This window comes from Gracilinanus agilis, chromosome 3, assembly GCF_016433145.1.
Source record: "Gracilinanus agilis isolate LMUSP501 chromosome 3, AgileGrace, whole genome shotgun sequence".
In the NCBI taxonomy this organism is placed as follows: domain Eukaryota; kingdom Metazoa; phylum Chordata; class Mammalia; order Didelphimorphia; family Didelphidae; genus Gracilinanus; species Gracilinanus agilis.
Window position 1 is genome coordinate 401,606,710 of NC_058132.1, and position 15,930 is coordinate 401,622,639.

At 33.7% G+C, this 15,930-nt stretch overlaps 1 protein-coding gene across 4 annotated transcripts in view; it reads right to left on the reverse strand.

The window, feature by feature from the left end:
• Positions 1–15,930, reverse strand: part of CASK (calcium/calmodulin dependent serine protein kinase) — a 442,102-nt gene that overhangs the window by 155,735 nt on the left and 270,437 nt on the right. The window lies entirely within an intron of this gene.

Genomic DNA, 15,930 nt, shown 5'->3' on the forward strand with positions numbered 1-15,930 from the left:
CAGTACTGATGTTTCTAGCATTAACAACAACAAAAAGGCATTTCTTCTTAATTTTTTTTTTGTTGTAAATATGGCGTGCTATGTTTCATTTGCTTTATTTATCAATTGTTATGTTGAAGAGTAAGAAAAGGTCCTGGTCATTGCTAGATGATTTTAAGTCTAAGATATTCCAGTCTAAGATCTTTTTAAAAAATGTTACTCTATAGCATTGTTATATTTGTTAAAATGCACTGCCAAAGCATTTACTGGAATTTATGAACATAATAATAAAACAAATTAAAGAAAACTTTTGTTTCCCAAATAAGTAAACTACTGTGGGTATATGTTTCTATTTAAGAAAGTTTAGAGAGCATAAATGTTTTAGAGAAATCATTTTAGGATGACAGAAATGTGTTGTTATTAAAAAATTGCTATGTGTTTATCAAATACATACATTCATACCTTTCAAAAACAAAAGGTGTGATTTTTTCCTGCTTCTATAACCATAATCTATAACACTGTAGTAGATACTATCATAATTAGCAAACCAAATATTTAAAATAAAAAAGATATCACTTATTTCCTACTTTTCTTATGAAATAAAACTATAGAAGGAGGGAATAAATTTCAGAGCTCTTTATCCATGTTATCCAACAACATAAAAAATACTTTGCAAAGGCAACTACTGAGATACAACTGTAAAAAAACAAAGACTGAGACTACACTTAAAAAGCAAATGGATTTGGACACAAAACAATCAGGTTTTTTTTTTTTAAATCAAATAAAATGGTTTGTGATTCTTCGGGAGAGAAATTATAGAAATGAATTATATCATTCCTATAACTATAATGATAAGGGGAGAAATGGAATCCAATATTCTCAATGAATAGAGAACAGCTGAGTAAATTGTAATACATGAACATGATGTAAGAATTATGAAGAAAACAAAAATATGAAATTTATATGAAGTGATGAAGAATAAGCAGCAGGATCTCAGTGGTATTCATATTGACTATAACTAACTAAAAAGAACTGAAATAGAATTTAAAAAGATACAAAGAAGAAAAAAAACGATCAGAAGAGGCAAACAAGGTGTTTCTGTAGTTCTGTTAAAGTTAACACACACTGAAAAATAAATTTCAAATAATTTGGAGCTTATGATTTTAGATGCATTTTATTTTGTTTATCTGAATGTTTTATTAATGATTATCAAGTAGAGAATTTTTTTCAAAAGAAGTTTAAAAATTAATAATCATAGAATTTAAAAGTTGTAAGGGACCTCAAAAATCATGTGAAAGGAAAAGGGATATTATTAGTATTAGTCCATATTGTTCTTCCTTTTTTTTTTCCCCTTCTGAGAGTTACTTAATAGTTTCCCCAGAATAGCCCAAGAAGGGCTGCTAGATGGCTCAGTGGATAATGCCAGGAGATAGGAGGTCTTGGGTTCAAATGTGCCCTCAGATACTTCCGAACTGTGGGATACATGGCAAGTCACTTAATCTCAGTTGCTTAGCTCTTAACACTCCTCTGCTCTAGAATTGACACTTAGTATTGACTCTAAGACAGAAAGTATTGTTTAAAAAAGAAATGAAAAGCATTAGAGCAATAAAGTCCTGGTGCTAGCCTTTTTTTTTTTTTTTTTTTTTTTTTGCTTCCTGCTCAGTTTTCACTGACTTTTATTGAAAATAAAAGAATTGTGCTTCCTTTCCTTTTCAGCACTAATGCTGCTGAGATCCTAGAGAGCAAGAATCATTTCTTGCATACCTTGCATTCCATCAGTTTAACAAATATTGTTGAAGATAATGCTTCCCCTTCACTAGATGTAAGGTCTACATTTAAAAGGGGCAGTCAGTCACTAGAACCTGCATTCTAGTCTTGCCTCTGTCACTTACAAGAACTGGGAAAATTAATCGTGCTGGGACTTTTAGTTTTTTCATCTTTAAAATTATGCATAATTAAAGATTTCTAAGGATATTATAGGTCTGAAATGCCATGATTCTGTTAATTATTTGTTAATTGTTAACAGTTGAATGTTGATTACATAATCAAATGGGACAGATCCTTAAAATAGGTAACTTGTTCAGTTTAGATATGTATCTGTTTGGAACAGATAGAGTACTATTAGCAATAGAAATAAAACTTTGTTATAACAAATTCCAAAACCTTGCTCCACACAGTACTAGAGTTTTGTGTTACAACTTGAATGGCACATTAGCTAGGGCTACAAAATCTTATACAGATGGAAGTGTTTCTTATGAAGATTTTCTAATTCTCTCTCTCTCTCTCTCTCTCTCTCTCTCTCTCTCTCTCTCTCTCTCTCTCTCTCACACACACACACACACACTGAATTTAGAGACTAAAACTAAAATTTAGCAAGTATACACACATAACATACTAAAAATAGTACTAATCAGATCTAAAAAAAATTAAGTAAATACAATTCAGTTCACAATTCTAAAATAAATTACTTGTAAGCTTAGAGACTCAAGTGAGGAAAAGAAATACAATTAGTTTTTACTGATGCTCTAGCTTGGCTGCTTTACTAAACTGTCATCTAACAGAAACCTGATCATTTACTTGACAAGCTTTTGAAAGAATCCTATATGCAAGACATTATTTTAAGTGCTAGAGGGAAGGGAGAGGAAATGGGGGAAAAAGAGATAGCCACTATCCCAATGGAGCTCACAATTATCAGAACTAAGATATACCCTACAAATCACTTTAATAAAGGAAAACCATTAAAGTATAATATGAATTAGAAAGTGCAAAATTTAAAAAACTAGAAATTATTTTCAGTGTGGATAGGTAAAGAATATCAGGGAATTCTAGATAAGAGTATCTGAGTGGCAACTTGGAGATTAGGTAGAAAAAATTCACAGATAAACCTGGGTTTTGAAAGGAATGTGAAGAAAGAGGAGAGAATTCCAGACAGAAGAAATAGGTATAAATACAAAGAAATAGCAAGTAATAAAGGGGAATAGTGGCAATAAGGCTCCAAAAGCAGGCTGGAATCAAATTATGGAAAGCTTTCAATATTAGGTGAAGAACTAAACTTCATTTGGTAGCTAGTAGGCAGCTGCTAGAAATTTTTAAATTGTGCTTTCAGGAAATTTTGGTGATTCTATAATATGATTTAGAATTTCCCTTATGTTTTCAAACTTACATACTATACATACTTCATAAGAGAATAAATCATAAATTACTAATAAAGAATTTAAGCTCAATTACAAATAGCTTGAATATATAAACTACAAGTTCTTTTATATGTCATTTAATGGATTTAAGGAATTAAATCTTTAAAAGAAAAAATAAATATATGTACCTTGGAAATTACATACTGTATAATTAAAATATTACACTTATGAGATACTTAGAAAAATCGAAACAAAAAATCAATTAATTAAGAATGCTTGTTAGAATCATTATTGAGAACCCAATAAAACATAAATATATTTTGTATCTTGTTCAAGAATCTTGCTTACTATGGAATTTAAAATTATACTATAAGGCAGACTTACTTAAAATGAATTATGGCCTAGAAAACATTTTTTTAAAGCAAGGTTGAAATTATTTTAATTTTGGGGAAACAATGTCCAGTTTTAAGGTTATACATTTCAGGTACCGTTATAGACATATTATTTCTTTGCGTGTGTGGAGCAGGGAAAAACATGAACTCCATGTAGTCATAGAAAGAGGAAGCTGAGGGAATTTGAGACAGTTGAGGAAGCAAAGACACCACACTCTCCAATAATCAGCAGATACTGTCCTAGGTCACTGGGAGATTCAAAGAGAAAGAATAAAACAACCTCTTCTCAAAGAAAAACAAATATGGAGAATAAATAAGAAGTATAAAATATGAGGTAGTTTGTAGGGGAGGGCACCAACAGCTTCAGGGAATTTCAAAAGGCTTAATGCACAATTTACATTTGAGCTGAAAAGGACTCTGAGGAGTGGTGAGAAGGAAGTGCATTCCAGGATTTGGGGGGGGAGGAAAAAGAGGGTATGCAAAAGCACAGACAGGAGATGGAGAGTCTATTTGCAGGCATAGAGGCAGTCACTCAGTGTCAGAAGCAACTTTAAGGATTATGACCCCTGGCAGCAGAAAAGAGAAATTCAAGGGAAAGTTGGAGCTAACAATTGAGAATATATCTTCAGAAAGGACTAGCTTCTAGGAGTCCCACACCTTAGCAGGGATGTTTGCATGAAAAGATTCAAGAGAAAAAGGACATCAAAGCCCTACAGTACTGGAGGGATTAGTGCTTTGGCTGTATGTACTCTGTACATATGTGCTTTACTATGATTGTACTCCAAGTTTATATCCATTATTCCCAGAGACATTTTGTGTAGCTTGAGGAGAATGTTTCAGGTTTCTGGGAGGAATGTTTTATAGCTTCTGTTCCTACTATATCATCTTATTAAATGCCTTTGTTATTACCTGATACTTTCTATTGTCTTATTGTAAGGAGGAAGCTCACTGGCAGGGGCACTTGAGTTATGATTTTAGGTGTGCAGACAAACAGGGCACCCCTCTCTCAACCTGTAGCTGTTGGAGTAGGAGCTGCCCTCTGTAAAAATAGCCTAAAGGAAGTACAATATTTCTGTCTCATTTATACATATAGGAAACATTGTTTCCTCTTTTTCTCTTCCTCATTTGGTCCTATAAACACTTAAGTAATAGAAATTCAGAACTATATTCACATAAGAACAAATGAAAAAGTAATTTAGAAGAAATGTTTACTCTGTACCATGCATCATGCTATTCACTAAGGATATAAACACAAAAGGAAGACAACTTCTGCTCTCAAGGAGCTTATATATTTAAAAAATGTTTAAGTTCATTTATTTAATTAATTTAGAATATTTTTCCATGGTTACATGAATCATGTTCTTTCCTTCGCCTCTTCCCACCCCCACCCCCCATAGCTGACATGCAATTCTACTGAGTTTTACATATGTCATTGATCAAGATCTATTTCCATATTATTAATATTTGCATTAGAGTGATCGCTTAGTCTAAATCCCCAATCATATCCTCATTGAACCATGTGATCAAGCAGTTGTTTTTCTTCTGTGTTTCTACTCCCACAGTTCTTTCTCTGGATGTGGATAGTGTTCTTTCTCACAAGACCCTCAGAATGGTCCTGGATCATTGCATTGCTGCTAGTAGAGAAGTCTATTATATTCTATTGTGCCACAGTGTATCAGTCTCTGTGTATAATGTTCTCCTGGTTCTGCTAAGGAACTTATATTTTAATAGGGAAGACAATGTATATAATAGAGGTAGTCTTAGCAGAAACCTGGGATAATAATGAAAAATAGGGCAATAATTGAAGTAACTGAAATTTCCAGGAACAATGATATTATAGACTAGTTCTGGTTTTAGGAGAAGCTTGTGTCATCAACATCTTTCTGGAATGGGTTTACAGCTTGCCCTGTCTTAGAATAAGTCCTACAGCAACCCTCTTTTTTACCCAAATATTCTTCCTCCTCCATTCCACTCCTGTATCCCACCTGGGTACTTTACTCTCCCATAATATGTAGCTATGGCAGATGAGCAATACTGTATACAAAGTTAGCATTCTGGTCTTGCCACTTGTCCCAAAAATCTTTAAACTTCAAAGTTTTTAGCTTGACATTTAAGACCCTCTACAGTTTTGTCCTACTTTTTCAGCTTTATTGAACTTAGCCTCCTAAGCAACCTTTGCTGTGGCCAAACTGGACGGACCTTCTCCCAACTCCATGACTTTGTTCACATTCCCTTAGCTTCTCTTCACTTAATAAATTTCTATCCTTCCTTTAAAGTTCAACTCAAGTGTCATCTCCTTTGTGAAGCCTTTCATGATCATAATGTTCTTCCTTTTGGTCACCCAACAGATACCACATTTCATTTTGCTATGTGCCTTTCTAATTTTCTCATATATCAGATGGTCATGGCTGTCATTTTGTAGACTGATGATATGATGTAAACATCATAGTAATGATGATGATAACATTTATAGAGTATTTGAAGGTTTGCAAAGTATATAAGCATTATCCTCGTAAGGACCTTGGGGTGTGGAAGCTATTATCACCCCAATTTTATAGATGAAGAAACAGAAATAACTTACCCAGGATCGCACAAGTATATGTAGAGTAGTAAATGTATGAGGCTGAATTTGAACTCAGGTCTTCCTGAATATATAGGTCCAGTATTTTATCTAATTGCCCTCTAATTCTCTGTCATATCTAAATTTATATCTTACCCAGAGGAGTACAGTTGGTACACAGAATGTGCTTAACATTTGCTGAATTGCCTATATTTTAAAACTTTTACTAAAATATATACTTAGTAGTTTGTTAACTTTAAGACCCTGGGCAATAGCTTTTTGTATGGCTGTTCTAATCATTATATTTCTCCATACTGACAGATATTCTCTGCCTGTCTCACAGATAGAGATGCATTAATAGAGAGTGACTGCACTGTTCTTGTCCCTTTTTTTCATTTATTTACAGCATTAGTACTCTTTTGCTTAATCTTTCTTTTTTCTTTTTTGGTGCTCAGTAACTTTGCTTCCTCTTTTCCATCAACATTTACTTTGTTTTTCTTTATTTCTGTGTTACATTATCACACAATTTATCTTTTTTCCTCCCCCTTCGGCATAAGGAATGTTTTAGATTCATGTATAAATTAATTTTGTTCTCGAGATAAACAGTGCTACATTAGAAAAGCAACGTTTCAGCAGGTTGCAAAGGGAACTGAATAGGTTTGCATGCATGTTCATATTCAGTTCCCCTTTGTGGCCAGCTAGTTTTGAAAAAATATTGGAACAAAAGGTCATCTTTGGCTGAGGCAGAATTAGTGAGTTCCATGTTTGCATAAAAAGCACAACCTATTAGATAGAGTTGCATGATTGGATATCTTGATATCCTGGATCCTGAAAATAATAAAGAAAACTTGAGTCATGAGCAGTAAATTAACTGCATAGCCTATCATGATGGACTTTTAAGCTTTTTATGCTAGCAAAACGATGGGATTAAAATAAAGAATAAAAATCACTCTAAAAGAATCTTTAGGTCAATGAATTTGATAGGTAGCAGAAACCAGAAATTCATGCAGTTATCTTGAAAAATTAAATCAACATGAGAGAAAGGGAGGTTTTTTAAAAAAATAACTTTATTTGGGTTTATATTTTGGGGTTTTGGTTTTTTAAGATTACTCACAAAAATGAACAATATGGATATGTTTTGCATGATAATACATACATGTATAACCCAGATTGAAACAGGATAGGGAAGAGAAGGGATGGAAGGAGATAAGTTTGATCATACAACTTGGGTAAAACTTGTGTGGAAATTAATTATTCCATGTAATTGGTAAAAATAATAAAAAAGATTAAAAAAAATAAAAAATAACAGAAATTTATAAAGTTGTTTTATGTAAAATAATTTACATAACTCATTTAATTCTCAAAAGAACTCTATATGGTAAGTACTCTAGGTCTTCCATTTTATAACGAAGTCATGAAATAGAGAGGTTAGATGCCTCATCCATTATCACACAGTTGATAAATAATACCAGAAGGGAGATTTGAATCCAGGTCTTATGCTTCTCTTCTGCTATACTTCACTGCCTCTTTTCTTATAAAAAGAAAGAACATGAATGAAGGGAGAGAACATAGGAAGGATTTGAGGGAAAGATCAAGGAATTATATGAAAACTGGGACCTAGTACATCTAAGAAACTCTTAGTAACACTCTCAGTCTAAGTGGGCTCTGATCAGCCCTCTTTTCTTCTCTGGGGGCCCAGAAATTAACTAGTTTACTTCCTTTCTCACTAGAATGTTTGTTATTTCTAACTAGGACTTTGATCCTTTCTTGGCCAACTGCAACACAGAGAACCTCCTATTGTGATGCTCCACAATGTATATCGTACTTTTGGAAAAAAATATTTTTTAAATTATTATAATACCAATAACAAAAGGAATTTTTAAAAATTTAATTTAAATTAAAAAAATTTAAAAATTCCTATGCTTGTTTCTTTTCTCCCAGGCAAAGTTACATATTTAGAAGGTGTTAATAAGTATATATAAAAATATATGTAAGATTTAGCTACATCTGAGTAGATTAGGCTCAGATTATCCTAGTATTTCACAGGAGTTGGGTCATGGAGCCAACAGCCAAGTTGGGACTTATGTACTTTGTGGTCAGACAGCAGTAACCCACAAGGCTAAGCTTCTCTTTTCCCTAACTGCCATCCAGTACTACCACTGCAGGAATTAGAGGGGTGAGTATATGGTGACAGAGGAGTGAATGTACAAAGTAGGAGATTATATTTACAAAGAACTGGTGGTATCAATTTTTTTAGTTAAAAAATTTTTATTAAATAACATTATGCACGAGACATTTTACTATATTCAATATAATAAAACATAATGATAGCTCTTCCCATTCAATATAAACAATGCCCTTTAAGAAATATTCCTATCCAAAGAACTGGAAATCAAGGAGATGCTCATCAACTAGGAAATGGCTAAACAAATTATGGTATATATTTGTGATGGAATACCACTGTGCTGTAAGAAATGAGTAGATTAATTTTTTAAAAACTTGGAAAGAATTACACAAGTTAATGAAGAATGAAGCAATGAGAACCAAGAGACCATTATATACAGCTACAGATAGAATATCAAATAATAACTTGTGAATGTTCACCTCCAGAGAATGAACTGATAAAAGGAAACACAAAAGACATAAACTAGATACAAGTATCTCTTTGTGGATGGAGGAGTTGAGATACCTGGAAATAAATTCTATTTAATAAAATTTAGAAGAAATTCCTATCAACATGTTAATTTCCATCTCTACTACCTAAGCTACTCTTTTAAATATAAGATAGAAATGAAAGACAATTCCCTTTTTCTTAAACCAACCATAAATAATGGGTGACAGAAGCATAAATGTTATTATTACTTGATGCAGAGATTAATACAAATCACATTTTGCCCATTCTGGTTGAGATGTTATGGTTATGAAGAAAATTGATAAAATATAGATCAATAACATCATCATCCTTTTCTGAACCAGAGTTAAAGAATCAATAACATTAAAATTGGAAAAATTCACAAGTATAATAATATACACTTTTAGAAAGCTGGGATACAGTTGTTCTATTAACTGAAAAATCTAACAAGGGTTCATGATTCCTTTTTTCTTTTTTCCTCCATTCTTTTGATGAATGGTTTAGATCATATTGGATATTTTTTGTTACAAGTTGTGGTAACTCATTCATATATCATATAAGGTAACACAGAGTGTTGGTGGGAAGGATGAACAATGAGGGTGGGCCTTCATCAAGATTGCCAAGACAATAGGGTCTTGGAATTGCTTTAAAAAAATTAGGAGAGAACAGTTATAGGTCTGGGGAAGAAGAGGGGAGTTATTGCTCTTTTGGTGAGTAAAGAGTTGTTTAGGGGTAGACAGGTGGTGCAGTGGATATAGTGCCAGGCCTGAAGTCAGGTAAGACTCACCTTCTGAGTTAAAATCTGGCCTCAGATAATTACTAGCTCTGTGACCCTGGGCAAGTCACTTAACACTACTGACCTCTGTTTCCTTATCTGTAAAATGAACTGGAGAAGGAAATGGCAAACCACTCCAGTTTCTTTGCCAAGAAACTCCAAATTGTGTTGTGAAGAGTCAGATATGCCTGAAAAAACCCTTAGTCTGCACATGTCCTGCAAAACTCATACTATTCCCAAATAACTACTTAAAAAATTAGAGGGAAAGAATTGAGAACCTATAGCTCCTCATGTTGAAAAAAAACAACACATTTTTTAAAAAATCTCATCAAATGATTTCATAGAATCATAGGACTACAGACTTAGATATTAAGGGAAATTAAGTGACTTGCCACATGTTATACAACCCCTAAATTTAGCTTTTTAAAAGTTCTCCTTCCCTTTTCCAAAATGCCTCCCTGTTTACTTTCTAATAGAATAGATGATCTAAGTCAATAACAGATGAATGAGAAGGGAAGAAAATCTAAAGATGACCTACATTAAGGCAGAAGAAGTGCAACAGAGTAAACCAGAGAAATGAAAATTCTATGTAAACACCCTTATGGCTACTTTAAAAAGTCACAATGTGGATATGCTTTGGGAAAAATTTCAGGGTAAAACTAAATATTTATATGTATTCATAGGCAATATTGATCAAAATTTATGTTATGAATGAGTGATACCATAAATTAATTTTATTGTAAAAGTTCTGGTATATATTAATGGAAATAAATTCAGTGAGCTAGAAGCAAGGGCTATATTAAGATTTTTGTAAGAATATGAAATGTCCATAATTATAATAGAATAAAACGAGGTAGGGTGGTTTAACCACTCCATTATGATTTAAGCTTTGAAGACATAAATACTGTCAGAAAGAATGTGAATATTAAATAAAACAACATTACCATTTCTGAACAAAACAACTCAAGAGGCTGGATGAGTAATAAGATAATTCTGAATTAGTTTTATTTATTTTCTGAGTTGATTTTTTTCTATTAGGTTTAAAATGCTATGTCTTAAAAGATTCTATTTTTCTTGAACTGGGAAATGCAATATATATATATATTTTCTTTTTAGTCATTTGTCAATATTTGCTTCTATGAAAATGAGAGGATGAGAGAAATTGCTACCAATTTTTCCCTGTCACTGTAATTAAAAGGCTCAGACTTAAACGAGGTTTCTCCTGGTCTATCATCTAGTTGCAAAAGTCTTAAGTTTTAACAAGGTTTGGTAATATATTGCCCTCTACTGGCTTATGGTATAAAATGACAATCAACCAAACAGGTTTTTAACCCTTTTTGTTTGTGTATGCATGTCATGGACCTATTTGACCATTCTTAGTGATTTCCTCTGAATAATGTTTTTAAATAACTTAAGGAAATGCAAAATTTGAGTTATAGGTTAGTGAAAATTAAATGTAATTCTCCTCACCCACCATTTAATTAATGGACTTCCAGGTTAAAGAATCCTTATACAAAAGCATCCTTCACATACAATGTCTTAGGGAATTGAATTGTTTTGTTTTTTTAGCTAGTTGTTATTTTAGAGGAATAAGAAATAATTTGTGGTCACTAGTTTCAATTATATCTTCAAAAGATTAATTAAAAGTTTTAGGTTGCTTTTCATTTGATTAGGATAAGGGAAAGAGCTAAATATTGCCATTGGATTGAAAATTGGCCTTGAATCCTATCATCAGATTTGTACTAAGCATATTATAATTTGAGGGAACAGCTGAAAACTACATGATTTTGGCAAGATATTCTTTAAAATGACTACTTTTGGCCTGCTGAAGAATTTAAAGTGAATTAAAGTGAACTCCCCAGGGTGGGAGGATTGGAGGGAAATAGGGGTAGAAATTATATACTTTTAAGAATTTAGATTTTTGAAGTGACGCTTTAAAAATAATAGCTCTTATAAAAATATAAAGATGTCATTCCATATCACAGTCTAGAAATAATAATTTTTATTTCCTTTTAAAAAGTTTTGATTAAAATACTTTCAAAGTCCTGACAAAAATTTAGTCTCTCAAGGAAAAATTTAGGTAGAACTTAACTTCAGAGAAAAAAAAACAACCACCAAACCCAATGTTTTAAACATATTCAAAAACATAATCTAGCTGAAAGAAAACATATGCTTGTGTAATTAGGATCTGCTCTCCAGAACTCTAAATCCCAGCTTCCCATGTTTCCTCTCACGTTACTTGCTTACATAGAGAGGATATAATTTTGTTTAGTGCCTTTTGCCAGGCAGGAGAATCTACGTACGTGGGTTTACTTTTTGTTAGAATATTAGGTATGAACTTCTATTTCTTTTAGTTTATTTTCTTTCTACTTTTGAGTGATTATTAATAAACTTTATAAAATATACTTGGAATTATTGATATCAATTTAAATTTTACATGTTAATAAGTTAAGTCTACAAAAATGACAAATTAATGAAACGAATACTTTTAGTTTAAAAGAACTTATTTTAAAACCTGCATTTATCCCTTCCCCCAAAAGAAGACAGACAAGCCTGAGTTTAAGAAAATTGATAAAAGAGGAGAAAATTAATTTTTACATACTTGAAAGTTTGGACAAGAGTGAACATCCTCAGGGAAAGGAGAGAGAAAGGTAACTGGATAAGTAAACTCTACGTGATTTTATCTGACCCTGATTTTATCCGATATAGCTGAACCTTCCCCTATAAGTTGTCTTTCCTAATTAAAATGGGATTCCCTTGAGAGTGGAGACTATCTTTTCTATCTATATCTCCAGTGCTGATATAGTGGTTAGAACCCAGTAAATGCTTAATAAATGTTTTTCCATTTGTATTCCACTTTCTTTGTGACTATCACTTTTATCAAAAACTTCCTAATAGATTAAGATTGCCCTGTGATAGTATTATTTACACACACACACACACACACACACACACACACACACACACACACACACACACTAAATGGGTGAAGGTATATGGTTAAAACAAAGCATGTGATGGATCTGACTAGAGAAAACAAAGCATGTGATGGATCTGACTAGAGATTATCATATATCCCAAACTAGTCTTATGACTATGTCATTAGATAGTTATCTAATGACAGAGCTTCCTATGTCATTAGATAACTATTTCTGAAATTAGAGAAATTAAGTAGAGATTAATGCTGCTGGCTAGGCATATTGGAGATCTTGTAAGGACACATTAAGATCAACTCACTTTAAGATAATGAGCAGGAAAAGTGACTCAATCCTATAGAATCTTGCCAAGAAAAGCTTAAATATAGCTGCAGACAAGGGCCATATACTGTATCATCACCTGAAACTATCTTACTTCTAGAATTATGAATCTGAAATTCCTGTTTTTTTACTTTAATCTACTATCTGTATAACTGCCCCACTCCTTTAATTCTTACAAATTTATTATTTACTTTTATCATGGTTTCCAGAAGCTTTAATGTTCTCTATTTTTCTAGTCCATAAACTGTTCTAGATTCACTACTTTCCATACTTAAAATCTGAACAAGGCATTCCAATAGTATTTTTTTCCACTCTTGAATCCCTGGGTACTTTATCCAATCATGGTTTTAGCCCTATTAATTACTAATTCCTATAATCAGTCTCCTACCTTCAATCAATAAGCATTTACTATATAAGCCAAGCACTAGATATTTGAGGATACTTCTGTTGAAGATCTTGATTGAAGAACAATCCAAAACAGGGAGACAATCTGTGAATATATCAGTATTTGTGAAATAGATTAAAAGGTGATTAGGGGTATGGAGGAGGAGTAGTAGATGGGAGATCAGAAAATGCTTTGTGTAGAAGGTGACACATGATGTGATTTTTAAAGAAACCAAGAATCCCAAAGAACAGAGGTGAGGAGGAAGTGCACTCTAAGCATGGGAGAGAGCTTGTGCAATGGCAGAAATGGGAAATAGTGATATATAATAGAACAGAAATTAGCAAATTTCCCTTTTATTACTGCCACCCCACAAACCAATCTATAGAATAATTTAACAACAATAGCAACATTCATATAGTGCTTACTATGTATGTGCCTGGCACCGCTCTAAGTGTTTTACAATTATTATCTCATTTGATTCTCACGATAACCCTGGGTAAGAGATGTTATTATTATTTCCATTTTAAAAATGAGGAAGCTGAGACAAACAGGGGCACACAGCTAAGAAGTATCTGAGGGTCAATTTGTGCTCAGGTCTTCCTGACTTTAGGTCTAATGCTGTATCTACACTGTGCCATTAGCTGCCCCAAATAGCTGGATACTAGAGTCAAACTGGATGACAGCCATCTATTTAGTAGTATCAATTTGGTTACCATGTGGAAGGTGAATAGGATTAATACTGCTGTCACAAAATGAGACTTAATAAAAATTAATGATTATTTAAAGTAATTTGCACACAAATGCATTTGTATCTACAGGGCTTAGCACAATGCCTGACATCAAACACTTAATGTTCTTTCACTTATTCATTCACTGATTTATGATGAAAAATATAAAAAACAAATTTACTTTTCTGATTATAAATTTATTGGATGATACTTTTATGTTACTTTTTGCATACAGGTGCTTGTTGTCTTGTAGCCTAATTATGTTACAAGTGTGTATCTTTTTTGCCCTTTGGATTGTCTTCATTCTTGATCAGCTGGTGACCAGGAAGTTGCATGATTAGCATGCATGTAGCATCACCAAGATAAATGTCTAGTCATCATAAGTTTTAGGCTCAAGGCATTAAGTATAGTAGAGGGGTCATTCTAAATGGGATTCTAAAGCATCTCAAAGTGCTTGCTTTGGCAGCATATATACTAAACCATCTCAGCATGCCTAAAGTTATAGAGGGAATTTTACTAACCTGGACCTCTAGGCCCTACTTCTCTTAGTGTTCTCCTAGACCAGTGGTGGCAAACCTTTTATAGACTGAGTGCCGAAACTGCAATCCTCAGGCCACATGTGAGCCCCCGCCTCACCCCGGGGAGGGAGGAAGCACTCCCATTGAGCTGCTGGGCAGAGGGGCAGATGATGGGAGAAATGTCCTCAGGCGTGTATGAAGAGGGGGAGGGGAGTAGCCCCCTCTAGCATGCATACCATAGGTTCACCAACATAGCCCTAAACTATTATCCCTGCTCTAGTTTCACTTTCAAGCCTTCCCAACTTATTAAATCAATGAACTTTATACTGTCTTCAAGTTTTAAATCCTTTGCCCCATCCCCCACTGATCCCAATCCTACCATCATCTCTTTTTTTCTAATCTTCCCTGTTTACTGCCTCTTTCCTTTCCAACTAAGACTATACCCACATCTTTCTCTTTAAAAACAAACAAACAAAAAACAACAACACAAAAACCTTCACCTGACCCTACAAATCCCTCAAACTTTTGCATTCTCCCCTACTACCCCATTATCCAACTCCTGGCAAAGCTTGTCTATTTTCTTGTCTTTATTTTCTACTTTCTAATCTCTCACACTTAACTCCATGCAATATTTACTTTTGACCTAACCAGTCAAACTAAATTTTCTCCTAAGTTATCAATCACCACTTAAATTGCCAAAATAGCTCTATTAGTCCTTATTTTTCTTGACACCTCTGCAGCATTTAACCCTGCTGATGACTCCTCTATGAGTTTTTATAATATTGCTGTCCCTTGATTCTCTTTTCTGAACATGCCTTCTTAGGCTCCAGATAATGAACTAAGAGTTACCTCCAAATGTGGGAATATCTCCTTGGGTATGTGTCATTTGGAATTATTGTAAGCCCTGGGAGACTACAACTCCCAGGATTCCATTCTACAACTTCCCCTGACAACTCCCACTTCCTTTGTGGGAGGTGTTGGAGAAAGTATAAAAGAGAGTTTGGCATCTTTTCTCTCTCTCTACCCTGGAGGGTCTGCTCTCAAGCCCTATATAAAAATAGGCTCTCAGATCGTGAGCTCTCTCGGCGCCTTTCCCCCTTTCTATCTACCTCCTAGTTTTTCCTAGACTTTCCCCTTTCTAATTTAAATAAAACCTAGCTATTCTAAACCCTAAAGTTGCTCTCTGATCTTTTATTTGAGCCCTGAAGGGTTGGGGACTGCTACCTTCCTCTCTCCTTTCTCCCATTTCTCCAATCCTCCTACCTTCATCCCTTCTCCCCCCTCACAGGTACTAACTATAGCTATCTCTCTACATATAGTCTTATGTGAATGAAACTATCATTCTCTTATGTGAATGAGACTATATCATTTACATAAGACTATATGTAGAGAGATAGCCTTCTTTACCAAAGCCCTGATAGGAAGATGAGAGCTAGAGGTGGGGCTGCACCAAATTTATATCCTCCCTACATCAGCCTGTAAGGTGAGGAGAGTGGGGTGCTGGGAATTGTAGTTTTTAGGGTAAGAGATTCTAATTACACACCTCATATGAAGCAGCATACCATCACAT